The following is a 26,591-nucleotide window of genomic DNA, read 5'->3' as shown; positions in this document are numbered from 1 at the left end:
ATTGCTTATCCTGAGGGCATGGAGCCCGTCGCTGCAGCCGCAGTGATTACACTTCAGCCTGGGGGGCTGGAGATTCTTTCAGCTCCGGCGGGAGATGGACAGGGGGAGGGAGAGGGTGCTCACCGGAATAATGGTGAAGGACTGGTTCTTGGGGGTGCGGGAGGTTTAGTCCCTGTAGCTACTGGACTCGCTAACCCTGGACTCACAGCACTTCTTGCATCATGAGGGAAAGAGCTACAGCAGATGAGAGAATTTGGATGCTTGCAGCTGTACACGGACAAGTGTCCCCTCACTCTCACTTGATCAACTGAGAGCAGGCTGTCCCCCAAGTCAATCACCAGAGCTTCAACAAGTTTGTCTGTGGCACAGTCAAAATCGACGGTTTTCTATCAGACTTTCAAACTCAGTGTTTGAGATACTGGGTGCCACAAGGGGACTTGGTGCTGCGGATGCACCCCTTGTTGTCTGGTATTGCTACAGAAACCTTGCAGGGCATCCCACATGAAGATTGGAATGACTATGAACATGTAAAAGCTTTGCTGCTGTTGCAGTAAGCACTCGCCCCAGAAGCCTACTGGGGCAAGTTCAGGACAGGGGAACGTTATCCCAAGGAGTCCTATGTCAACTATGGTGCCCGCATGGCAAGGCAAGGCACTCAGTGGGTGGAGGGTTGTGGGGCTACAAAATATCACACTTTGCTGGACTTGATTTTCCACGAGCAGTTACTGCAGCAGTGTCCCTCGGGCGTGAGGGCATGGGTCTTTGACCGTAAACCTAAGACCCATGTGGAAGCTGCCAGGATGGCTGATGAGTATGGATGCAGTCGCTCCCTGATGGACGAGAAAGGGGCTCCCAAGAAACCGGCTGTGCCAGCCAAGGGAGCCAAGCAGACCCCTCAGTGGGTACACAAGCCTGCAGCAGAGAACACCGTTTCAAAAGCTGCAGAGTTTAAGCATGAGAGGAGATGCTATCTCTGTAACAAAGTGGGTCACATCAGACCTGACTATCTGGATCGTGCCAAGTCCAGTGGACCCCATCAGGGACAACGTTCTCCAGCTGCGAAGCTGGTCGCCCGTGTGCGACTGGCACACACAGAGGAACCAAGTACAGCAGTGGAATCAATCCACAGAGGGTCGTCCACGGAGAGATCTGCACTTGTTTCCCCGGGACAAGCAGCGGAGACAGAGGGGCATCAGGTTGCACTAGTCGGGTTGCAATCTAATGATGTCCGGCAGAAACATCTGCGGAAAGTGACCATCGGAGATCGCCAATCAGACGGCTTACTGGACTCCGGTGCCACTGTTACCCTGGTCTGACCTGATATGGTCCAACCAGAGAATTTGCTCCTGGGCACCGGGATGCAAGTGACCATGCCAGATGCAGGACTGCGGTCACTCCAAGTTGCCTAAGTCTTTTTGGATTGGGGTGCCGGACGTGTCATGAGGGAGGTGGGGTTATTGCCCGGGTTAGATGCCGAAGTTTTGCCTGGTAATGACCTGGTGCATTTATCCTGTGTATTCACAGCAGAGCTGGCTCCTGTTTCAGCGATTACTAGGAACCAGTCAGCAAGGTTTGCAGCAGATTCATCCCCTGTCCACCTGCATTTGGGACCAATGGTTCCAGAGGTCTCTGTGGAGACCAGACAGGTAAGCCAGACTGAGTCGCGAACAGAGACTGACATACTGTTCCCTTTACCTGTTCCTGTTTCCCCTGACTTAGAGACTAAGGGTGGGTGGCCAGTGTTAGGGACAGAATTTAGGGATGCGGTGAAAGCTGACCCCAGCTTGAAGGGTATAAGACTTTGGGCGTCCGAGTCTAAGGCATGTGAGGGGTCAGACCACTTTCTGTTGCACCGCGGGCTTTTGTATAGGCAGCAAGGTTCTACCGGGTTAGATAGGGTCTGGACTGGTAGAAGACAGATAGTGGTACCCAGGGATTATAGGCAGCAATTATTGCAGGTAGCCCACTCCATTCCACTAGTGGGGCATCAGGGGGTCACTCGCACGAGAGCCCGGCTGTTGCAGCGTTACTACTGGCTGGGGGCATCAGGAGCAGTGGCAGATTTCTGCCGCTCCTGTGATGCCTGCCAGCGAGTAGGTAAGGCGCGTGATGGTGTGAAGGTACCCCTGAACCCGTTACCAGTAATCGGAGAACCATTCCAGAAGGTAGCTATGGATTTAGTGGGTCCCCTTATGGTTCCGAGCTGGTCAGGGAAGCGCTACATCCTCAAGGTGGTGGACTTTGCCACCCGGAACCCTGAGGCTGTAGCGCTTGCAACTACTGTATAGATGCTAAGTCAGTGGCTAAGGCATTGTTAGGGATTTTTACTAGGGTAGGTTTCTGTCATGGAACAAGAACCACATCTCTTTTTCACCCCCCCCTTTCCTTTGCAGCTTCTGCTTGTCACGTTCTCATTCCAGCTGCATGTATTTTGCTCTGTACACACACAGTGCCTGTGTGTTAGACACAGTGTTGCGATCCCTGTCTCTGCATTATGCCAGTGAGTTGCTACAGCAACCTCAGCTTTTCTATCAGAATGGGCTAGTCTGCCTTCTCCCCCTCTGCCTTGCTGACAGATGGTCTGTCCCCAGGCTATCTTGCTACCCAGAATACACTGGCACTTCCTTTTCCACCTTCAACACTGGCTGAGTGAGTACCTTCAGTAATTTGCTCTACTGGCAAGGCCTCATCCTTTTTCACCTGCCCTTACTACAAAGCACCCACAGAGAGACATTATTCCTACACAAACATCTCATCCACAAGTGCCTGTCTTTATTGCTGCTTTCCTTAATAAAGTGGAGAAAATATACAGGACTTGTTGTGCTTTGGAAAGAGGGCTGAGTTGAAGCTAGCTGGGTTCATTCATACCCCCAGACATGACCCTGGATCCAGAATAGTGAAAAAGGGAGACCGTGTGTCTTGGAGATACACAGGAGCTGCTACTCTGAGACTTTATGCTATCACAGAGCAGTCTCTGCACACAACCTGCAGCAGCCTTACAAACAGCAAACAGCTTACACTGCACACAGCCTGCAACCTACACTCAAGGCAGCAGCACTGCAGTCAGACTGCAATATACACAGAACTTTGATTGCCTTTCTCTGTCTGAGTTCACCCTCTGCACAGCTCCATAGTGAGGGATTACCTTCTCACCTTACCCTGCGCACGTCCCCACGGCCAGCGCCACCAAGGGCCACGCCAGAGGACACCCGCCAGGACATGGGTCAGAGCCACCGGACACCTGTGAGTACAGCTACCCCTACGCTGAATGCTGCAGGACACCGCTCGGCATCATCTGAGACAGTCGCCCATCGCTGACGCAGGTAAAAGACCGCACGCCACACGCACTGGCTAAAGGCCTATACACACCTACAGCATGGCAGAACTCAGAGCCTTACCAGACATCACGCAGGAGAGTGACCACTCAGACACAGAGACCGCTGCGCAACTGCAACAGGCGCAGGCAGACGCGAGGCTTAAACGGACAGTCACACTGACACAAAAGGCATGCGAAAAGTACAAAACTGACATTGGAGCGCACCGCGCTAAATTAGAGTTGGCCTGGGAAACAACCACACTGGGAATACGCAATGTTACTAGCGTTGGCAACTATGCGAAACAGCTCGAGCAGGCAATAACGCAATTAAGGACTGATCACTCGCGTTATCAAGAGCTGTCAGAGGCATACATTACTTACCTGACCAGGGCCAACACCAGCGAAAGCATACAAGAAAGAGACTTACAGAGTAACATTGACCTGACACGAGACAGCCGCGTGCGAACCACTATCACGGAAGCTGAGAGTAGGAGAAAGGACCTTTTGCTGGAAACCGCATCACAGCGCTCAAACACATCCAGGCATTCATCAAGGTCAGCAAGATCAGCGCAATCTAACGTGTCCAGCGCAAGCTACCAGGGCGCGAGCCACCGCAGAGGCCGCACGGGCCAGGGCCGAATATGGTCGGAGAGAGGCAGCCGTAAGGGCAGAAAGAGCGCGCATAGAAGAGGAGGAACAGAACGCCGCCAATGCCTCCGCTGCCAATGCCGCCACTGCTACCGCCGCCGCTGCCAATGCGGCCGCTGCTACCGCTGCCGCTGCCAATGCCGCCGCTGCCAATGCCGCCGCTGCCGCTGCGCGTAGAAAGGCCAAATTGGACGCGGATCTAGAAGCTCTAAGCAAAGAAGAGGACGCCGCTGCTGCCATAGCCCAAGCAGAAGTCTTAGAAGCAGCTGCGAGACAGGACGTCGGGGAGCAACCATACAGACGGATAGCCTCAGAGGATCCTATCCAACGCACTGAAGACTACATAAGTAGCATGGAGCCTCTTCAGTGTAAACACCAGCGCACCATCTCAACACGGAGGGAGTGACTCCACAGACACCGAAGACTTGCTAGGTCCACAAGGAGAAGACGCTACTACTTCAATGGTACATGCTGCCTGGGATAGCCACAGCCGCAACAGTGATCCACACACCAGCGTGCACACAGATACACCACAACAGGCGCGCAATCCAGGTACACCCACACGGGAGAACACAGCCCCTCACACTGACCAGCAGTCATCACGCGTCCATACCAAGGAAGAGGCGACCGCACAGACCCTTTCAGCAACTACCTCAGAACGTGACCAACACGCCTATGCCTCAGGCCAGACAGACATAGCCAAGTACATGATCCGGCGCGACCTGGTGCAAACAGGACTCACCAACTTTGACGACCGTCCTGAGAACTACCGGACGTGGAAGTTCACGTTGAAGGACGCAATCAACAGCCTGGGCTTCTCAGCAAGGGAAGAGCTCAACCTGCTATCCAAATGGCTGGGAAACGAATCCAGGGAGCACGCGAAGAGACTTCGGATGGCAAACGCTAACCACCCCCAAGTAGGTCTCGACCTAGTATGGGAAAGGCTAGAAGAGTGCTACGGTAGCCCCGAAGCAGTCGAGGATTCGCTCTTCAAAAGAGTCAACAGATTTCCCAGGATTACAACTAAAGACTACTCGAAGTTACGAGGGTTCGGAGACCTGTTGCAAGAGCTGGAGTTTGCAAGAACAGACCATTCTTTAACAGGTCTCAACGTCCTAGACTCAGCTCATGGAGTGAGACCCATCTTGGAAAAGCTGCCCTACAACCTCCAAGAAAGATGGATTTCACAAGGCTCCAAATACAAAAGGGAGAAGCAAGTCACCTTCCCCCCATTCTCATTCTTCTTGAGCTTCATCCGCGAAGCGGCAAGGACAAGGAATGATCCCAGTTTCATCTTGGGTGCGCAAACCACACACAGTGCAAGCAGCCTGAGGAATGGGAGACCAGTGGCGAGATACGGTAACACTCAAACACTGTGACGATTCAGGGGATTCCTTCCCCTTCTGTCTCTCCCTCTGTCCCATCTCCTGTCAATCCTTCTACCCTTTCCCACTCCTGTCCCGCTCCTTCTACCTCTCTCCCACTTCCTCAGCACATACCCCGCAGACCTCGCGCACCCGCGCGGTCCCTGAGTTCCTGTAATGACGCTCCCCGCTCCCAGACAACCGCTTCACCCACGACCAATACCTCTCCATCCCTGACGGTTCCGTCCGCTCCTCTGCCCCCCTCCAGCGGGTTTCCCGCGGCGCGGCGCTCTGAGCGCCTGGTGGCACGGCCGGTGCACGCGCCCCCTCCGCTCACGCAGGGCGCGCGCACGCGCTCTTCCTCTGGGCTCGGTCCGCCCACTGCTTCCTCCCGGTCCCTGTGGTCCATCTCGCAGCCTGTGCGCGCGCACCCTCAACTTACAGAGGGCGCACACACACGCTCCTCTTCTCTGCTCCGTCACGAGCCTGACTCCTCCCAATCCCTACTGGTCACTCCCCTGGCTGCCTCTTCTGGCTCCTCCCCTCTCTGTCATTGGTGCACCTTCCTTTATAATCCCTGTCTGTCCACTTCTTCCTCCCTCTGCATAGTTCCTGTTTCTCTGTGTGCTGACCTATGCTGGGCTCCCTCTGTGTCCCTGATGTATCCTGCTCCTGTGTTTACCTTTGGATTTCCCTGGCTTTGACCCCTGCTTGTTCTGGACTACTCTGCTCTCTGTACCCCTTTGAACCTTGCTACGCTCTCGACCACGCTGCTCTCTGGAACCCTTGGACCTGGCTTTGTACCCCGATGACTCTACTCTCTGGACCCCTTGGACATTGGCACATGGACACGACTATCTCTACGCATACTCCTAAAGACGTTGCAAGTATCGCTAACCACTCTTTCTACAGGCCCAGCAATGCTATACCACACTCCGGGCTTGCTCCCACTGCTGTGGGTGTGTGGTGTAATACCTTTCCCACCTCAGTACTGGGGTCTTGCCAGGTCTGCGGGCATACAGGCGTTACAAACACCCATCTCGGTCCACAGGACGGACGTGTCTCCCACGACCCAAACTACTCCCGATCAGCCAGTCGCCGGAGACAAGGAACCAAGGGACCCAAACAGGGAATGTCCCATACACAAGAAGCCACACCCACTTAACAGGTGCTTTGGGTTCAAGATGAAGTCCCTAGAGGAACGCAAGAGGTTACTCGGAGAATTCAGAGTTTGCTTCAGGTGCTGCGGTTCCACGACTCACCTAGCCAGAGACTGTAAAGAAGAAATCAAATGTGCAGTGTGCAAAAGTGACAAGCACGTAACATGTTTACATCTAGAGGCGCTGACACTCCACCAACTCAACAACCCATCCTCCGTAGCGGAGCATGGCGGGGAGGAAGGAGAAGGAGAGCCAACATCTGTCACGTCTCAGCGCACAGAGGTTTGCGGAAAAGGAAGTGACAAAATGTCCTGTTCAAAAATATGTCTTGTCGCAGTGCACCCCTAGGGACAACCTGAGAAGGCTATTCGGATGTATGCAATCCTCGACGATCAAAGCAACAGATCATTGGCGAAGACGGAGTTCTTCCACTTATTCAACTCACAAGACAATGCCTCACCCTACACCCTCAGAACCTGTGCAGGGTCAACTGAGACAACAGGGAGAAGAGCAAGCGGTTACGTTATATGTTCAGTTGGTAACAGAGTGAAGATAGCTCTCCCCACACTCTTCGAGTGCAACCACATGGCAACAAACAGGGATGAGATTCCCACACCAGATGTGGCACGCCATCACCTGTACCTCAGAGGAATAGCCAACTACATCCCGCCGGTAGAACAAGGCGCCAAGATCTTGCTGCTGCTTGGTAGGGACATCTTGAGGGTACATAAAGTCCGTAAACAGCGTAACGGACCCCACAACGCACCATACGCACAAAGACTTGACCTAGGATGGGTGATAGTGGGCAACGCGTGCACTGACAAGAGCACGGACAAGACTATGTTGACGCCCGCAGAACGGTGATAACAGAATGTGGACACACATCCCTCTCTGAACCATGTCTTGGCCATCTCCAAGTGACAGGAGGGCCAAGTGAAGAGAAGAGACAAGGTCATACCCCTGAGATCGAAAAGAACATCCTCACATCAGGGGGATGTGACAATGGCCTTGGATGCTTAGTGGTTAATACAGCCAAGGATAACAAGTCGACTCCACCGAAGGAAGAAAGTAACCTCCCGAAGGTGACCGACAAAAGGATCTCCCAAAAGGAAAGAAACAATCAGATAGTCCTCCTGAGAGCAATGACACAGCTGAGACGTACAGCCATTCCTCTCCACAGAATGTCAAGCGACAAAACAGCCAGCTGCCACGGCTGGAATAGCCGCAAAGGATTGTACCCTGCAGGTGAAACCATAGGTATAAAAAGACTGTTCTTTCACACACGTAAGAGGAGACAGTTGCAGAGACATTTCCCAAAAGGATTTACAAGGACAAAAGAGATTGTTTTTCGTCATGTCCAGGGAGAGAACAACCTCCTGAGGGCAGTCAGCAAAGAGACACAAAGGCGTATCACCAAAATACGTGGAGACGTTCTCTTGCAAGAGGAATGCACCAATGACTTAGGGTGCACAGCGTTCCAGACCACAAGGGACAACGACAAGCAAACACCATCGATGGGAGATAGAGGATTCCTGATGTTAACGGTCAAGGAGCTCGTCAAAGATGGACCGGGCAGTTGGGTGAACCCGCTACCATTCCGTTCACCAAGAAGGCGCCTCCCAAACAATGGAGAACATGCCATCTCTAGGTTCATTTCGCACCTCTGCGACCAACAAAGGGAACCGGGGACCAAAAACAACTTTGTGGCCTTCGTCCAGAAGATATTCCTTACCGGCCACGCAAAGCCAGCACCTCTAATGAAGAAAGGTGAAGAATGCTGGTACCTCCAATCATCTGGGGTCTACCACCCTCAGGAACCCGATCAAATCCGTGTAGTGTTCAGCCCCAGTGCTAAGCTCCAGGGAGTCTCCCCGAACGATGCCCTATTTACTAGACTAGATTCGACAACTAGTCTTCCAGGAGTGTCGATCCGCTTCCGCAAGGAGCCAAAAGCCATCTCCTTCTGCCAAACGCCAGGTGTCAGAGTGACAGGCTGCCACAACTGGCATACCTACAAGGGGATGCACTCTGTAGGTAAAACCACAGAGACAAAAGGACTGTTCTTCCATAAGTTCAAAAAGAAACAGTGCCAGAGACTTTCACCAAGAGAGACACTGTGGTGCGCCCAGCTAACTTGGAGCGGTGCATCCACTTTGCATCCTTTGCCCAAGAACCTTGGCCAAGGGACTTTGAAGCCAGTGATGCCAGCCGGTATCACATCGCTATGTGAACATGGACTTTTGCATTGTTATACAGGCATACCCCGGTTTAAGGACACTCACTTTAAGTACACTCGCAAGTAAGTACATATCGTTCAATAGGCAAACGACAGCTCACGCATGCGCCTGTCAGCACGTCCTGAACAGCAATACCAGCTCCCTACCTGTACCGAAGCTGTGCTCAAGCGGGGAGAATATAGAGCCTGTTACACATGTGTTATTTACATCAGTTTTGCACAGATATGATGATTGCAGTACAGTACATGCAGCGATAAGTTGGAAAAAGATAGTGCTTCACTTTAAGTACATTTTCACTTTACATACATGCTCCGGTCCCATTGCGTACGTTAATGCGGGGTATGCCTGTATTATGTTTGCATTGCACATATATTCCACATACTTCATTATAGTGGTATCTCCAGATACCAGACGGGGAGTGTCATGGAACAAGAACCACATCTCTGTTTCACCCCCCCCTTTCCTTTGCAGCTTCTGCTTGTCACATTCTCATTCCAGCTGCATGTATTTTGCTCTGTACACACACAGTGCCTGTGTGTTAGACACAGTGTTGCGATCCCTGTCTGCATTATGCCAGTGAGTTGCTACAGCAACCTCAGCCTTTCTATCAGAATGGGCTAGTCTGCCTTCTCCCCCTCTGCCTTGCTGACAGATGGTCTGTCCCCAAGCTATCTTGCTACCCAGACTACACTGGCACTTCCTTTTCCACCTTCAACACTGGCTGAGTGAGTACCTTCTGTAATTTGCTCTACTGGCAAGGCCTCATCCTTTTTCACCTGCCCTTACTACAAAGCACCCACAGAGAGACATTATTCCTACATAAACATCTCATCCACAAGTGCCTGTCTATATTGCTGCTTTCCTTAATAAAGTGGAGAAAATATACAGGACTTGTTGTGCTTTGGAAACAGGGCTGAGTTGAAGCTAGCTGGGTTCATTCATACCCCCAGACATGACCCTGGATCCAGAATAGTTTCCCTAGCGAGATCCTACCCGATCAATGGTCACAATTCATGAGTGAATTGTTACAGTGTCTCTGGTAGGCGTGCGGGGTGAAACACCGGCTCACTACCCCTTATCATCCTCAAACAAACGGATTATGTGAGAGGTTTATTGGTACCCTGAAGCAGATGCTACGAGCCTTTATGAGGTGGAGGGGAAAGACTGGGAGATTCACCTGCAGCACTTGCTGTTTGCATACCGTAAGGTACCGCAAGAATCTACAGGCTTTTCTCCCTTTGAGCTGCTATATGGTCGAAGGGTATGGGGACCTCTCGACTTATTCCGTGAGGGATGGGAAGGGGAGACTACCAATACTGATGCTTCTGTGCTTCAGTACGTGGTAAATCTCAGAGATCGGTTAGAGATGCTTATGGGGTTGGTACAGGACAACCTTTGGAATGCTCAGATCAAGCAGAAAACTTGATATGATCAGAGTGCCCGTTGTAGGTCATTCATCCCTGGACAGCAAGTACTTGTTCTAAAGCCCACTCGGGAGAATAAATTATTTGCTGCCTGGTCTGGACGATACACGGTTCTCAGAAAGATGAATGAGTGCAACTGTGTTGTACAGTTAGACAGTGAGACGGGCAGAACTATTACATATCATATTAACATGCTCAAGGAGTACTTTGCACCGAGTGAGACATCAGTGCTGGTTATCTGTAGCCCACAAATGGGGACCCGGCAAGCAATGCTCTGCCAGACCTCCTAGGGGAGGCTAGGCAAGGGGGGTACAGAGGAGTAGGTAGAGATAGGGTCCCAGTTGAGTCGGCAGCAGAGAGCAGAGGCTATGTTAGAGCAGTATAGGGGTCTGTTCTCAGATAAGCCGGGCAGAACACATATTACAGATCATCCTGTGCTCACGGGCGATCTGCGTCCTCTGCATAATCATGCCTACTGGGTATCTGCAGAGGTGAAGGGCAGTATAGAGAGGGGTAATTGTACCATCCAGAGCCCTTGGGCTTGTCCGGTAGTCCTCGTACCTAAGAAGGATGGGACCGGATGGGACCACCCGCTTCCGTGTGGACTACCAGCAGCTCAATGCTGGGACAGTTTCAGATGCTTATCGCATGCCCCGCATGGATGAGTTGCTAGATGAACTCGCGGGGGCAAAGTATCTGACGATCATGGATTTGAGTATAGGGTACTGGCAGATCCCCCTGACCCAGGAGGCAAGGGAGAAGTCAGCATTCATCACTCCGAGTGGCCTCTATGAGTTTTTAGTGATGCCATTTGGGATGAAGAATGCCCCGGCTACCTTCTAACACCTGGTCAATAGGTTGTTAGAAGGGACGCAGAGTTATGCAAGTGCATACCTGGATGATATTGCTGTCTTTAGTCAGTCATGGGAATCACATCTAGTACATGTAGCAGCGGTGCTAGCCAGAATTAGGGAAGCAGGGTTTACCTTGAAACCCACTAAGTGCTTAGTAGGGATGGCTGAGGTGTTGTACCTAGGGCACAGGGTGGGTGGAGGGTATCTGAAGCCTGAGCCAGCTAAGGTTGAGGCAATAGTGCAGTGGCCCGTCCCCAAGACTAAGAAGCAGGTTATCGCTTTTTTAGGCACCGCTGGCTATTATAGGAAGTTTGTCCCTCAGTAAAGTGCTGTGGCTAAACCGCTGACAGATTTGACACAGAAGCGACTCTCAGTTGTGGTTGTCTGGTCTGATGAGGGAGAGACGAAGCACTACTGGAAAAAATAATTGCTAGAGAGTGTGTCCCCAATAAAAAGGTTTTAATGGATCAAAGCATAGTATACAAAACGAGCCCTCAGGCCCCCACCAACGCGTTTCGAGCTTACGCTCTTTCTCAAGGTGCATACCGTCTGATTCATCCCCTTACCTGATATAGGTTCATTTTCCCGCCATTCGCCATCACTAACCCATCGCTTAGCCGCGTCACAGGCGGCGCGCCATGTTGCCAGGACGCGCCACGACTAGCGCCCGTCGCGTAGGGTAGAGTGGTGACGTCAGCGCGTCTATGAACAAAAAACAACTTTATTGATATCGTTTAACTGTTAAAATAAAAAAACTTAAAATAACTTTATTAACACTTAAACCTTAAACATTGAACATATTCTTCATTATAAACGGAGTATTTACTAAAAAAACATACATTTAAAACAATTATGAATATTTAAAAGAAGTGTGTTATCCTAATTAGGTGAAAAATCTATAGGATAATATATATGACTCTCCATTGATGAAAGTAGAAGTGATACATGCATGCATGTATACAGTATACATTGAGTCGATCTTTTGAAATTATCAATTTAATAATTCAATCTATTTGCATGCATGTTCAATCATAATAGTTAAACTGGGGTCATATATTCTGGTTGTCTGGTCTCCCGCCTGTGCAGTCGCATTTCAGGCATTAAAGACTGCACTGGCCAGTGCTCCAATCTTAGCTGCATCAGACTATTCTAAAAAGATTTTGGTGCAGACCAATGCCTCTGACTTTGGAATCGGTGCTGTGCTCAGCCAAGTGGGGGAGGAGGGAGGCGAGCATCCTGTTGTGTACCAGAGCCGCAAACTGTTGCTTATGCCACTATTGAGAAAGAGGGTTTGGCGATTGTATGGACATTGCGCAAGCTGCAGCCCTATCTCTACGGTCGCCCATTCACAATGATCACTAATCCCCTAAATTGGTTACAGCGGGTGTTCGGGGAAAATGCCAAGCTGCTGCGCTGGAGTCTTGCTCTGCAAGAGTTTGACTTTACAATACAACACAAAAAAGGCAGCGAGCACAGCAATGCGGACGGACTATCCCGCAAGGATAGTCCCGTTGAACATGTAACCTCAAGAGCTGTGTGGCCAGTCAAACCGCCGGATTGGGTGGTTGTTACAGCGCCTACACTTTGAGATGGGGAGGTGTGACTGTGAAGGGGTACCCAGGCCAGTAAATAAAGGTATTTGGCCCGGCTGGGTGCCCCTGAGCCATATTGGGGAATTGTGATTGTCAGCTCTGTAACCCAATCATGGCAGAAACACTGTGTTTTGTGATAAAACTGTATATGTATGTCTTATTATTCCAGGAGTGTTAAGCAGCGGGCATTTCCCTGCTTCAGCACAGACCAGAATAGTAAGACCGGGTAGGGGGATGAATTACATTCAGGTCCCCAGTATATGTCCGCGAACCCCAGAACCAGGAGGGGGGTTCAGAGTAAAGTCATTTTTAAGATTATGTGTATAACTGTGGCAGTTTTTTCGTGTAAGCGTGTGAAAGGAAAAATGGTTTTAAAACCCAGCAGCTAGCAGCATAGCAGGAGGCTTTTTGCTAACTTTTGCTAGGAAACTCCTAGCACCATGAGATTTGCTGTCAGCACTGTTCGAGTAAAATCAGGAACTATCATGTCACGCAATTTTTATAGAGTTATATAAAAAATGGATGAATTAAAGTTCCCCTAATTTAATTGTACCAACATGTTAGGCATATGGGGATTTTCATCTAACACGTCAGAGACAGAGTAGCTACTCCAAGCTTCAAAGGCAGTCCAGGATATGGGAGTGTTAAACCTTTTGTTAGCAACAGCTTCAAAGGCGATCCAGGATATGGAGGTGTTAAAACTTTTGTTAGCCAGGAAGATAGTTTCAAATCCACCCTGACAAATGGCTGCTCTGCCCAGACTGATTTGAAACTTTGAAAGCATGCTTTTTTTTACAACCAGCAGCAATAGTGAGTAGAGACACCTTTCACTGTTCCTCCAGAAAAGGCATTCCTTTTTACCTTCTCCTCACAAATGTTAGCTGCCGTTATTTCAAACACTCTGTATACCCCATCCAATAAAATCTACAGAAAATAGATGGACTCCGTGTGGATTTAAAGGAGATGAGTTTAGCTACCTGATCCTACTCACTCAGTGGGCTTGGACCAGAATACTTATACTGTGAAAACAGGCTCAAATACATGTATTAGGATATTGCTAATGTTTTTTTCTTGTATAGCGCTGAAAGTGTATCCAGAGCTGTCTATAGAATTTTTGTTGGCATGAGTCCCTGCCCCATAGAGCTTACAATCTATTTTCTGGTGCAAGGGAGATAAAGTGACTTGCCCAAGGTCACGAGGAGCTGACCCGGGGATGTGAACCAGACTCTCCTGCTTCAAACTCCCAATTACAGTTGTCTCGAAACAGCGTGAGCCAATGCCATAATGACGACACTTCAGGATGTTTATATGTATTTAGATTTATACTTGTAGCGGGGACCCCTTTCCCCCCCCCCCCAATTGTTGTTGTGGGGTGGGAGATGCTGCACCTAGGGAACGCTCCGATAACGGAGGTTTCGCGTAGAGGGAGACGCCATGTTTAGATTGGCGCAGACGCAGAACTGGTCCGGCAGGAGGTTGCGCATGCGCAGAGCAGGTGAACAAAGCCTGCGAAGGAGGAGAGCTCGGATAGGAGGGGAGTTAGGGGACTACGGGTCCCAGCAGCCCCGCGGTCCCCCGTGATGCGCCAGAACCAATCAGGTACGAGGATAGGGAGGAAAAGGAAGTGGTGGGGCGCACGTTGGTTCAGAGCTAGCTGTCGGAGGAAGGAGAATGAACTCCAGTGTAGGGAGGCCGTCTGCCCCTACCTAGGCCGCATGCCCCAGGCCCAGTTAGGCCCTGAGCCCCAGTAGTGTGAAGCTGAGCTAGGGACTGGCCATAGTTAGGGTCCGGATCCCCTTACTGTGACACGATCGCTACCGGGACAGTTCTAAATCAGCGGGAGGACTGGGATCAGACCCCGCTACCAAGTCGCAGTGTGTCTGGGTGTGATCGCCTCGGACACCTACGGGTGACGTCATCTACGCCCACGCCGATCCTTTGTGAAGATAGTTGCAGTACCGGGTACAGGAATCCCCGGCAGGTAAACTTCAAGTGCCCCAACGGTACCATCATTCATTCCAGGACACGCTGGCTGCACAGTCACATACATATACGTCCACTGACTCACTTGGGGTGGGGAACGTATTCGAAGAGGGAACTGGACACTGGGTGGGATCACCCGGTGAAGGGAAAGGGAGAGTGAGCGTTCGGCAGGACGCTGAGAGTAGTGTCGCCTCTAGGGAGGGACACCTGTTGATGAAGTTTATGGTTGCACAAGTAAAGTATATTGGTTAAGGTATATTGCTGTGTGTGTGTGTTCATGTACATAAGATCCTGCAAAGACCCACTTCCCCTCGGGCGGAAGCTGTCACAGGTGGAGGCGCTGCACCAAGTTATAAGTATTGTGCGTACCCCAGGCTCTCCGTGGCAGAGGTTCAGGCCCTGTGAGCCTACAGGTTATACAGCATATGGTAGTGGTCTGTGTTCGCTAGGAACCAGGGCTACATTTGGAGGTGCTGCTGAGATTTTAGACCTTGGGTGCCCCCCCGAGCCAAAAATACCGCCATGGCCCTTCCCTCACGTTAGGAAATACACGACTGGGCGCGACAAATGCGCACGTCCACCCGCCGTGCAGTGGCTGTGACCCGAGTACCCATGGCCCTACCTTTAGAGACATTGCAAACGGCCCTACGACAACTACCGGGTTTTGCCAAAGCCCGCCTGGTAGACGTACTCATAGATCAAGATGCTAAGTGGAACACCTTGCTAGTAGATTGCCGGCGAGATCTAGTAGTCCTCGAGTCTGCCGCCCCTCAATATCTGCTGCTTCCAAACTCTCCGTCCGGTGGCAGCCCCTTGGTCTATCCACTTCGGGACCCCCCTGTGGGGGAACTAGGTGACGACGACCCTATGCTCCCCTTTGCCCACTACCCCGCGAGCGAGGTGGGTAGCTGTCAGTCAGAATGTAGCTATCCCGGGTCTAGCGCATCTGAAGCGGGGGTGCGTAGTGACATGCTGCAGAAACTCAATGACAAAATAGACCAGTTAACCACTCCCTCCAGCTTACCGCCATTAGTAGAAGCACTTACCCTAGCCACGCATTCCCAAAGCTACCGTAAATTAAAGGCCTTCTCGGGGACTCTACCTGTGCCCACAGGAGAGGATGGGATAGATCCTTGGAAGGAGCACACTGGGGGAGTAATGGAAGAATAGTCTTGTACCGACGTAGTGAAACGCCAACGGCTCATGGAGTGCTTGAGACCACTTTGATCAGCATTCACCGAGAGCAGTACCCCGACCTGACCGCTCGTATGATGATAGAGTTTCTCGTCGAGGCCTATAGCGCGACCGAGGATGATGGGGCCTTGTGGGCCAAATACTACACCATAAATCAAAAGGAGGGAGAAGATTTGTCTGCTTATATCCACCGCATGCAAATCTCCCTGGGACCCCTGCTGCATCATAAATACTTGACCGCCTCTCCGATGGACGAATACCTCCGCAAACAATACCTACGGGGGTCCAGTCCTACTCACCCTATTGCAAACATGATTCGCGATAACCTCACTCGAGGACCCCCCCTCGTTTATCAAACTCTTACAGCAAGTCAAAGAGCACGAGACGCATCTCATGCTTCACTCCCCACAGAAGGCTAAAGCAGCCAGCAGCACTAAACCCAAAGGGAGTGCTGAGAAGGAGGATCCGCTGGATAAACCAGGCCCGGAAAGGCCGAAATACGCCGGCCGAACCTCGCCTCCGTATGACCGCCGGACCACACCCAGAGATATGTCCTGCTACAAATGCGGGAAAAAGGGACATATCTCCTACGATTGTCGGATGGGGGAGTCTCGCCACTGGAGCCCGTCACCCAAGAAGTTCACGCCCCAGGCCATGATATGCGGTGTATATGCGGCCAGCCCAGAAGCCCCTGTTCCGACACAAAGTGGTGACAGACCCGAGGAGGAGAGTAGCCACGTGGGGCCGGTAGCGCTGATCCGGATGCTAGTGGACGGTATCTACTCCTCCGCCCTACTGGACACGGGATCTCAAGTAACCATCATTTATCGAGGATTCTATGATCGACACCTCCAGAAGCGGCCTCTGAAATCGGCAGGGCATATCAAAGTAAGAGGGCTAAGCAATGATGACTACCCCATTGATGGCATAGTGACTGTGGACCTGGAGATACAACAGCTCAACACTGGGAAGTCTCATCCCATGAAGGTGGACGCCTTGGTGTCCAGAACCCAAAGAGACACCTAAGTATCCAATCATCCTAGGTACGAATGCGGACATTGTACAAGCCGTCATCCGGGCCTATCTACACGAAACTAACGAACTGCCCATGTCCAGCCTACAGCTACAGCTTGTCCAGGTGGATCCAGATTCCCCTCCGGCCCCCTCGGAGGACCACGGACTGTTCTTCTGCGGCCGGGCAGGGCTGACCCGACTCTTACCAGGAGAAACGCAGAGGGTACCCGCCTGGTGTGCCTACGCTGAACGAGTAGGCGAGGAGCAGCTCTTTTCTCTAGAAAGCATGCCCGAAGAAGATGTCCGCCGAGGATATCGGCTAGTACCGGAATTTTGGGATTGTCCGACCGCCATTCCCCGTCGAATTTATGGGATGGTCCAAAATCTTTCGCCATTCCCCATGGCCATCGACGCGGGACAGAGGATAGGGAGAATTTACCCCGTCAGCTCGGTGGATGAGGCCGTACAAGTAAAAACTACCCGAGTGGAAGATCCCGGATCGCCGTTAGACTTCGACTTTGGCTCATCCGGGCTGTCTGATACCTGGAAAGAGCGGTTGCGAGTGCAGCTGGAAGAGAGATGATCAGTATTCTCTACAGGGGAGATGGATGTGGGGTGCAGCCGACACGCCCAACACACCATTCGGATGACTGATACCAAGCCCTTCAGGGAACGTTCCCATCGGCTCACTCCTAGGGACGTAGAAGATGTACGAGCGGCCCTCCATGAGATAGAAGAAGCCAGAATCGTCACGGAATCACGGAGCCCTTACGCCTCGCCCAAAGTGGTAGTGCGAAAGAAGAATGGGACTGTGAGGTTATGCGTAGACTACAGGACACTTAACAATCGAACAGTACCAGGCCAGTATAATCTCCCCGCATAGAAGAAATCCTGGACGCTCTACATGGAAGTAAATGGTTCAGTGTACTGGACCTCCGGTCCGGGTACTACCAGGTACCTATGAGTCACGAGGAGCAAGAGAAAACGGCGTTCATTTGCCCACTGGGGTTCTACCAATTCACCCGTATGCCCCAAGGCATATGTGGTGCCCCTGCCACCTTCCAGCGGCTAATGGAGAAGACTTTAGGGGACTTGAATCCCCGAGAATGCCATATGTATTTGGATGACATCATAGTCTTCGGAAAGACCCTGGAGGAACACGAGGCTCGACTCCTGAAAGTACTTGACCGATTAGCTCAAGAAGGACTCAAGCTCTCCTTAGATAAATGCCGGTTCTGCCGTACATCGGTGACTTACGTAGGACACATAGTGTCCGCTGAGTTAATTGCCACGGACCCAACCAAAATAGAAGCCGTCGTCAATTGGCCCCGACCTGACAACGTGGGGGAGTTGCGGTCGTTCCTGGGGTTCTGCGGATACTATCGCAGGTTTGTGGAGGGGTATTCCCGACGGGCCAAAGCCCTCAATGGCCTCCTCAAGATATATCCGGAAGACACCAGCCGGAAGGCTACTCCTGCCCGACAACCCTTCGGGGACAAATGGATGACAGAGTGCGAACAAGCCTTCAGAGACCTGAAACAGGGTTTGACCGCGGCCCCGTGTTGGCTTATGCAAACCCCGAGCAACCGTATATATTACATGTGGATGCAAGCCTGAGTGGACTAGGGTTGGTGTTACATCAAAAATATCCAGAGGGACTACGACCCGTAGCTTATATCAGCCGCAGTCTTACTGTCAGTGAACAGAACTACCCCGTGCACAAACTTGAGTTCTTGGCTCTCAAGTGGGCCATTGTCGACAAACTTCGTGATTACTTGTACGGTGTGTCGTTCGAGGTGCGGACCGACAACAATCCACTTACCTATATTATGACCTCAGCCAAACTCGACGCGGTTGGACATCGCTGGTTGGCCGCCCTGTTCAATTACAATTTCACCCTGAAATATAAGCCCGGCCCCTTGAACATTGGAGCTGACGCCCTGTCTAGGCGACCAGGGCTGGCCACTACCCCCGACGAAGACTAATGGGAAGAAATTCCGGGACCCGGAATAAGAGTGCTATGCTGTACCGCTGCCATAGTCAATGATCAAGTGGCATTCTCGGAATTAAGGGTGGCTGACTCTCTAGGATGCGCACCCAACGCTATCCCAGAGGCCTATCGGGATCCCAGTGGTATGCACGTTACTCCAGACAAGATCATAGCCTGGAAGGATATGGTACACTACCAAGAACAAGACCCGGTCATGGGGGCCATTCGCTATGCTATCCGGCAAAATCGCCTGGCCCTCCTCAGACAGGCTCCGGGGTATGTAGGAGGTATACTGATGCGGGAAGCCGACAAGTTCGAAATACGAGACAATCTGCTGTACAGAGTTGTAAAGTACCATAACCACCCGAATAGGAGACAATTAGTACTGCCAAAAAGATTACAGTACTTAGTACTGAGGGCTCTACACGATGAACATGGTCATTTGGGGGTTGACAGGACTTTCGGCCTAGTGAGAGATCGTTTTTTCTGGGCAAAAATGAGAGAAGCAGTAGAGCATCACTGTCGACGGTGTGTGCAGTGTATTCAGCGGAAGACATTGCCCACCAGGGCCGCTCCAATGGGCCACTTAAAAAGCACCGGACCTATGGACTTAGTGTGTATGGACTTCCTATGCATTGAACCCGACAGCCGTGGCATAGGCAATGTGCTGGTCATCACGGATCATTACACCCGCTACGCCCAGGCCTTCCCGACAAAAGATCAAAAAGCCATCACGGTGGCCAAGGTGCTCTGGGAAAAGTACTTTATGCATTATGGGCTTCCCCAACGACTTCATTCCGATCAAGGAAGAGACTTTGAAAGCAACTTAATAAAAGAACTGCTGAAAATCTTGCATATCGCTATATTCCGAACTACCCCATACCACCCCGAAGGGGATGCATTGCCGGAACGATTCAACCGCATGTTACTGGACATGTTAGGCACATTAACGGGGTTCGAAAAGACTGAATGGAGTCATCATGTGGAAACACTAGTACATGCCTACAATTGCACCCGACATGATTCCACGGGGTTCTCTCCGTACTTTCTTATGTTTGGCCGAGGAGCGCGACTGCCGGTGGATATACGGTTGAGAGTCTCCACAGATGGTGTGCATAATACTACTCATTTCCGATATGTACAGCGATTGCAAGAGAATCTGCAACGGGCCTACATGCAAGCTGAGAAATCTACCGAAAAACTGAACGCCGGGAATAAACAGCGGTACGATCATAAAGTTAAACACAGAGACATTAAACCAGGCGAAGCAGTACTCCTCCGTAACCTGGGAGTGCCTGGAAAACATAAATTGGCTGACCGATGGAGGGAGGGAGTGTACGAGGTAGCCTCACAAATGCCCGGCCTTCCGGTCTACCGCATTAAGGACTCGGAGGGTCGGGTGAAGACATGGCACCGAAATCATTTGCTCCCTATTCCCCGAGTGGAGGAGGGGGATTTGGAGTGGCCTGCATCCTCGTTGGATGGGGAGGGGACATTGGAAGACGACGAGCCAGGGAACTCAATCTTTCAGGAAGATCCTCAAGAGGGAACCTCTCAAAGGGGCCCTCAACAGAGCGCACCTCCCGGCGGAGCTACGGGTAAAGGGCGCGGGGAGCACTCGCCCCATGGGGTGGCTCGGGAAAATTCGTCACTGGACCCACTGAGCCCGTGCTTTATACCAAGTCATGATAATTTAGAGACTGTAACCCCCTCAAGGGAAGAACTCGAGATTCAAGACCAAGATAGTCACTCCCCCAAGGGTGTGACCAAGCAACAGTTAAGGCGAAGCCAAAGGAACGGGCAACCTCCCATGAGGATGGCCTATGATCAGTTTGGGGCACCCCACTATGAGGCTCAGCAGTGGGCCCGCAATCGAGTGAAATCAGTGATTTTGATGTTTAGCGAAATGTATAATCTGATTTAGAAGAGGAGAATGTTGTATGTTATGCAATTTTTCATTATATAAACGTTGTACCAGTTTAAAGGTATTTTCCAAGAGGGAAGTTGGAATCCACAGGGGGGAGGATGTAGCCGGGACCCCTTTCCCCCCCCCCCCAATTGTTGTTGTGGGGTGGGAGATGCTGCACTTAGGGAACGCTCTGATAATGGAGGTTCCGCGTAGAGGGAGCCGCCATGTTTAGGTTGGCGCCGGCGCAGAACTGGTCCGGCAGGAGGTTGCGCATGCGCAGAGCAGGTGAACAAAGCCCGCGAAGGAGGAGGGGAGTTAGGGGACTACGGGTCCCAGCAGCCTCGCGGTCCCCTGTGACGTGCCAGAACCAATCAGGTACGAGGATAGGGAGGAAAAGGAAGTGGTGGGGCGCACGTTGGTTCAGAGCTAGCTGTCGGAGAAAGGAGCTCCGGTGTAGGAAGGCCATCCGCCCCTACCTAGGCCGCATGCCCCAGGCCCAGTTAGGCCCTGAGCCCCAGTAGTGTGAAGCTGAGCTAGGGACTGGCTAGGGTCCGGATCCCCTTACTGTGACACGATCGCTACCGGGACAGTTCTAAATCAGCGGGAGGCCTGGGATCAGGTCCCGCTACCAAGTCGCAACGTGTCTGGGTGGGATCGCCCCGGACACCTACGGGTGACGTCATCTACGCCCACGCCGATCCTTTGTGAAGATAGTTGCACTACTGGGTACAGGAGTGCCCGGCAGGTAAACGTCAAGTGCCCCAACGGTACCATCATTCATTCCGGGACACGCTGGCTGCACAGTCACATACATATACATCCACTGACTCACTTGGGGGTGGGGGAACGTATTCCTAGAGGGAACTGGACAATGAGGGGGATCACCCGGTGAAGGGAAAGGGAGAGTGAGCGTTCGGCAGGACGCTGGTAGTAGTGTCGCCTCTAGGGAGGGACACCTGTTGATAAAGCTTATGGTTGCACAAGTAAAGTATATTGGTTAAGGTATATTGCTGTGTGTGTGTGTTCATGTACATAAGTTCCTGCGAAGACCCACTTCCCCTCGGGCGGAAGCTGTCGCAGGTGGAGGCGCTGCACCAAGTTATAAGTATTGTGCGTACCCCAGGCTCTCCGTGGCAGAGGTTCAGGCCCTGTGAGCCTACAGGTTATACAGCATATGGTAGTGGTCTGTGTTCGCTAGAAACCAGGGCTACATACTAATGGCATTTTTATATTGGACTTGAAAAGTCAATATTCACCATGTAATTAATACCTATGTTTACTTAGCAAACATCTATTACAAAGGAAGGAGATTAGAAATGTATCGTGTTTTATAACGAGCACACTTCCTTTTATGCAGTTTATAATACTGTGTGAGGTCACGCGTCACACTCTGATAAAAGATACTGCATGTTACACAAACATGGAGATCCCGGGGGCCTGGAAAGTCACACATTTCCCAGCAATAAAACTCCTTGTTATCAATTATAGGAGCAATTATACATCGCAGGCAAAAATATTCTATAGTATTATTCGTATCTGTCTGTCTAATTATCTGTCTAATTATGTCTGTCTGTCTAATTGTCTGTCTATCTATTTATCTATCTATCTAATTATCTGTCTGTCAGTCTAACTAATTATCCATCTAATTATCTGTCTGTCTATCTAATTACCCATCTAATTATCTGTCTGTCGGATTATCTGTATGTCTGATTATCTGTCTGTCTATCTAATTATCTGTCTAATTATCTATCTAATTATCTTCCATAGAAAGATGTGACTACTCAAACTAAAATGTGTAAGGGACACGTGTGCTAAAATGTAATTGGAAAAAATGCCGTCCTTCAAAATTTGAGCCTAAAAAGTAATTCAGCAAATACATGTTATTCCTTTAGCGATGCTTTTACCAACTACAGGCATACCCCGCTTTAAGTACACTCACTTTAAGTACACTCGCGAGTAAGTACATATCGCCCAATAGGCAAACTGCAGCTCACGCATGCGCCTGTCATCACGTCCTGAACAGCAATACCGGCTCCCTACCTGTACCGAAGCTGTGCGCAAGCGGGGAGAGTATAGAGCCTGTTACAAATGTGTTATTTACATCAGTTATGCACGTATATGACGATTTGCAGTACAGTACATGCATTGATAAGTGGGAAAAGGTAGTGCTTCACTTTAAGTACATTTTCGCTTTACATACATGCTCCGGTCCCATTGCGTATGTTAATGCGGGGTATGCCTGTATCTCTTTGACCAGGTGTGGCCAACGCCAGTCTTCAAGGGCTACCAACAGGTCAATTTTAAGGATATCCCTGCTTCAGCACAAGACTGAGCCACTGATTGTGCCAACTGTGCTGAAGCAGGGATATCCTGAAAACCTGACCCGTTGGTAGCCCTTGAGGACTGCAGTTGGCCACCCCTGTCCTTAGACGTATTATGATCAACAAAGAAAGGCGTGGTACAGACGCCACCCGGTGGGCGCCCTCTTTCTTTGTGCGGTACGTAAGATTTGTATCAGATTCGAACTCATTTTGGAACGAATAAACCAGCATGTTATATGCCGCAGTTGCTGAAGCTTCCTCTATCCGGCCATCGTGATGTGAAGAAGAGGAACAGCAGAAGAGTGTGTATAACCCGATACCTGCTATCACAGCTTTTATTTTCAGTATTTTTTTAGGGTCATTTAGGGTAGCAGTTGATAAACTATACAGACGAATCCACAAGAGGAACGTATCATATTGTGATCGCCAGAAACCTTCTCATCCCATCTACTATATATTTCTCAAAGTGTCCTATGTGTCGTTGTCTGTCTGTCTGTATGTATGTGTCTCCCTGTGTCTACGGTCCCTGTGTCTACGGCCCATCGCATTGGACCTTTGGCCCGTCACTCCGCCTGAGGCCAATCCGCCTCAGGCCAATCACATTGCTCCCCTGACACACCCGCCCCCGCACACCTCTCATTGGCACTGACACCACGGCCTCAGCCCAATTACATAGCTCCCTTGGCCCCACGCCCGCCCCCGCACACCTCTCATTGGCCTGCGGCCAACACATCAACCCCACTGCCACACTCTCCCAGCCCTCACTGAGCTTTGGGAACGCTTCACAGCACCTAACCCTCATTGCTCTGGGAGATTTGGGAACGCTTCACAGCTCTCACCTCTAAACCATCAAAAACCTCACCGTCTGATACCACCAAAACAAGGACGCAGGTACACACTCTTACCTATCTATATATTCTTTTCCCCACTGCAACAGCGCCCGATCACCTACACACAGAGCGCACACCGACGGCCACCCCCAATTAACAACCACACACCCAACACTGCATACCACACCTCTGCCGCTACCGCAGCCCCTCTACCACCCGCACACACTCCTGCCTACCCTGCCAACACCCCTCCCCTTCACCTCAACATAACACGTTCATCCCCAAAAACACCACACACCCCCCAGCAAACATCGCCACCAAACAACGCCCGCATCTCCTCCACTACCACGCAACACACTACCCCACCTCCCAAGGCCGCAACACAGCCTCCCGTAGCCCTCATCGAGCGCAATCCCTCCCGTGCACCCTCCCATGCCAAAACGCACTGACGACGCCACAAACCCCTACCTCCGGAGGCCACCCATCTCAAACACGCACGTGGAGCGCAAGCCCTACCTCCGAAGGGCCCGTATCACAACCACGCACGTGGAGCGCAACCCCTACCGCAGGAGGGCCCGCATCCACCACTGTATGCACAAAGCACTCATTTACACCGCCCTTACCAATAAAAACACTCCCGTATCCCGTCCCGCACCCCCCCCCTCACACGCACTGAGCACGCAACCACAACCCGCTGCACGCCACAACCCCCCTCCAGGGACCACATACCTCTACTTCACCCTGCTGCCGCTGTATTGTTTCAGTGTACATCGCAATACCTCCTGGATGACGCACCAAACACCCCACACACTCCCGTAGACCACCCTGACCCAACCCCCCCAAACACTACCATAGCCCGCCGTACCCCCCCCACCCCTCCCAAAAACACTCCCGTAGCCCACCGGACACCCCCCCCACAAACACTACCATAGCCCGCAGGACCCCCCCAAAAAACACTCCCGTAGCCCACCCGGACACCCCCCCAAACAATACCATAGCCCGCCGAACCCCCCCCCCCCACACACAAACACTCCCGTAGCCCACCCGAACCACCCCCCCCCCCAAAAACACTACACCACACACCTCAAACACGCACGTGGAGCGCAAGCCCTACCTCCGAAGGGCCCGCATCACAACCACGCAAGTGGAGCGCAACCCCTACCGCAGGAGGGCCCGCATCCACCACCGTACACACAAAGCACTCATTTACACCGCCGTTACCAATAAATACACTCCCGTATCCCGTCCCGCACCCCCCCCCCAAACACTACCATAGCCCGCGGGACACCCCCCCCCAAAAAACACTCCCGTGGCCCACCCGGACACCCCCCCCCCAAACACTACCATAGCCCGCCGGACACCCCCCCCCCCCAAAAACACTCCCGTAGCCCACCCGGACACCACCCCCCCACAAACACTACCATAGGCCGCAGGACCCCCCCCCCCCCAAAAACACTTCCGTTGCCTGCACGCCCCCCCCCCCCAAACACTACCTTAGCCAGCCACATCAAAACTGTCCCGTAGCCCTCACCACCCCACAAACCCTACCGTGACCCTCCCCCCCACACCCCAAATCGCCACACGTAGCCTGCAAACACACCAACACCTCCTGTAGCCCAACACACCTCACCTTCAACCTCATGCAATATCAGTGCTTCACAAAATAACATAGCACTCATTCCATTTAACAACACCTCCTGACACATGTCTGCTTCCTAAAACAATATAGGATCACTGTGTCCCTTACACACAAACACACACACAACAGTAAACCACACACCCAACAACCACACACACGCCCCCTCAAACCCCTCAATCACGTGCCCGCACAACCCCTCTGCCACGCCTCACGTCCTCAGCCACGCCACATACCCTCAGCCACGCCACACCCTCACTCACGCAGCACACACACCCTCAGCCACGCACCACGCGCACACACGCGCCCTCAAACACGCCACGCGCCTCAGCCACGCACCACACACACACGCACTCACACACGCAACACACCAACACACACATGCCCTAATCCACGGCACACTCCCTCACCCACCATACACGTCCTCACACACACACACAACCCTCCTCTGCTGATATGCCACACTAAACAACACTTCCACACACCCCTACCTACCCCCCACACCACAACGCATGCTGCCGCATATTCAACCCACCTCCCCTACACAACGCTTTAACACACACCCACACGGACGCCAAAACACAACAACACACCCTTCCCGCCCCAAACACACCTCCCCTTCACCGTGCTGCCACAAACACACTACACTCAACACCATGCTGATTTACAAGTCTGCAACACCCCTCCCCTTGCACCTCAACCCGCCAGTAAAGGTATTCGTTAATATAATCACTGTGTATGTGTTTATTGTATTGTCCTGCGAGGAACCACTCCCCCTCTGGTGGGAGCCATCGCAGGTGGAGGCGCTGCATCGTTATAAGTAAGTTGTCCATAGTATAATTGCCCCAGGTTCCCCGTGGCAGAAGCTCAGCCCTCCTGGGAGCCAACAGGAAACCCGTTACATACATAACATTCACATGACATTAAAACTTTGCAATACACATTATCATACAACATTTACACATACTTATTCACGGTTCACATCCCGGGCAACGCCGGGTCTCTCAGCTAGTACTACATAAAAACATGAAGCTGCAGAGAAGGAGAATACAGACAGTATTCATGTGAGGCACACACTGGTTTAGTTATTTTATGTAAATACTAGCATTTGTACCCGGC

The sequence above is a fragment of the Ascaphus truei genome, chromosome 2 (genome assembly GCF_040206685.1).
Source record: "Ascaphus truei isolate aAscTru1 chromosome 2, aAscTru1.hap1, whole genome shotgun sequence".
Lineage (NCBI taxonomy): Eukaryota > Metazoa > Chordata > Amphibia > Anura > Ascaphidae > Ascaphus > Ascaphus truei.
This window is presented reverse-complemented; position numbering follows the sequence as displayed.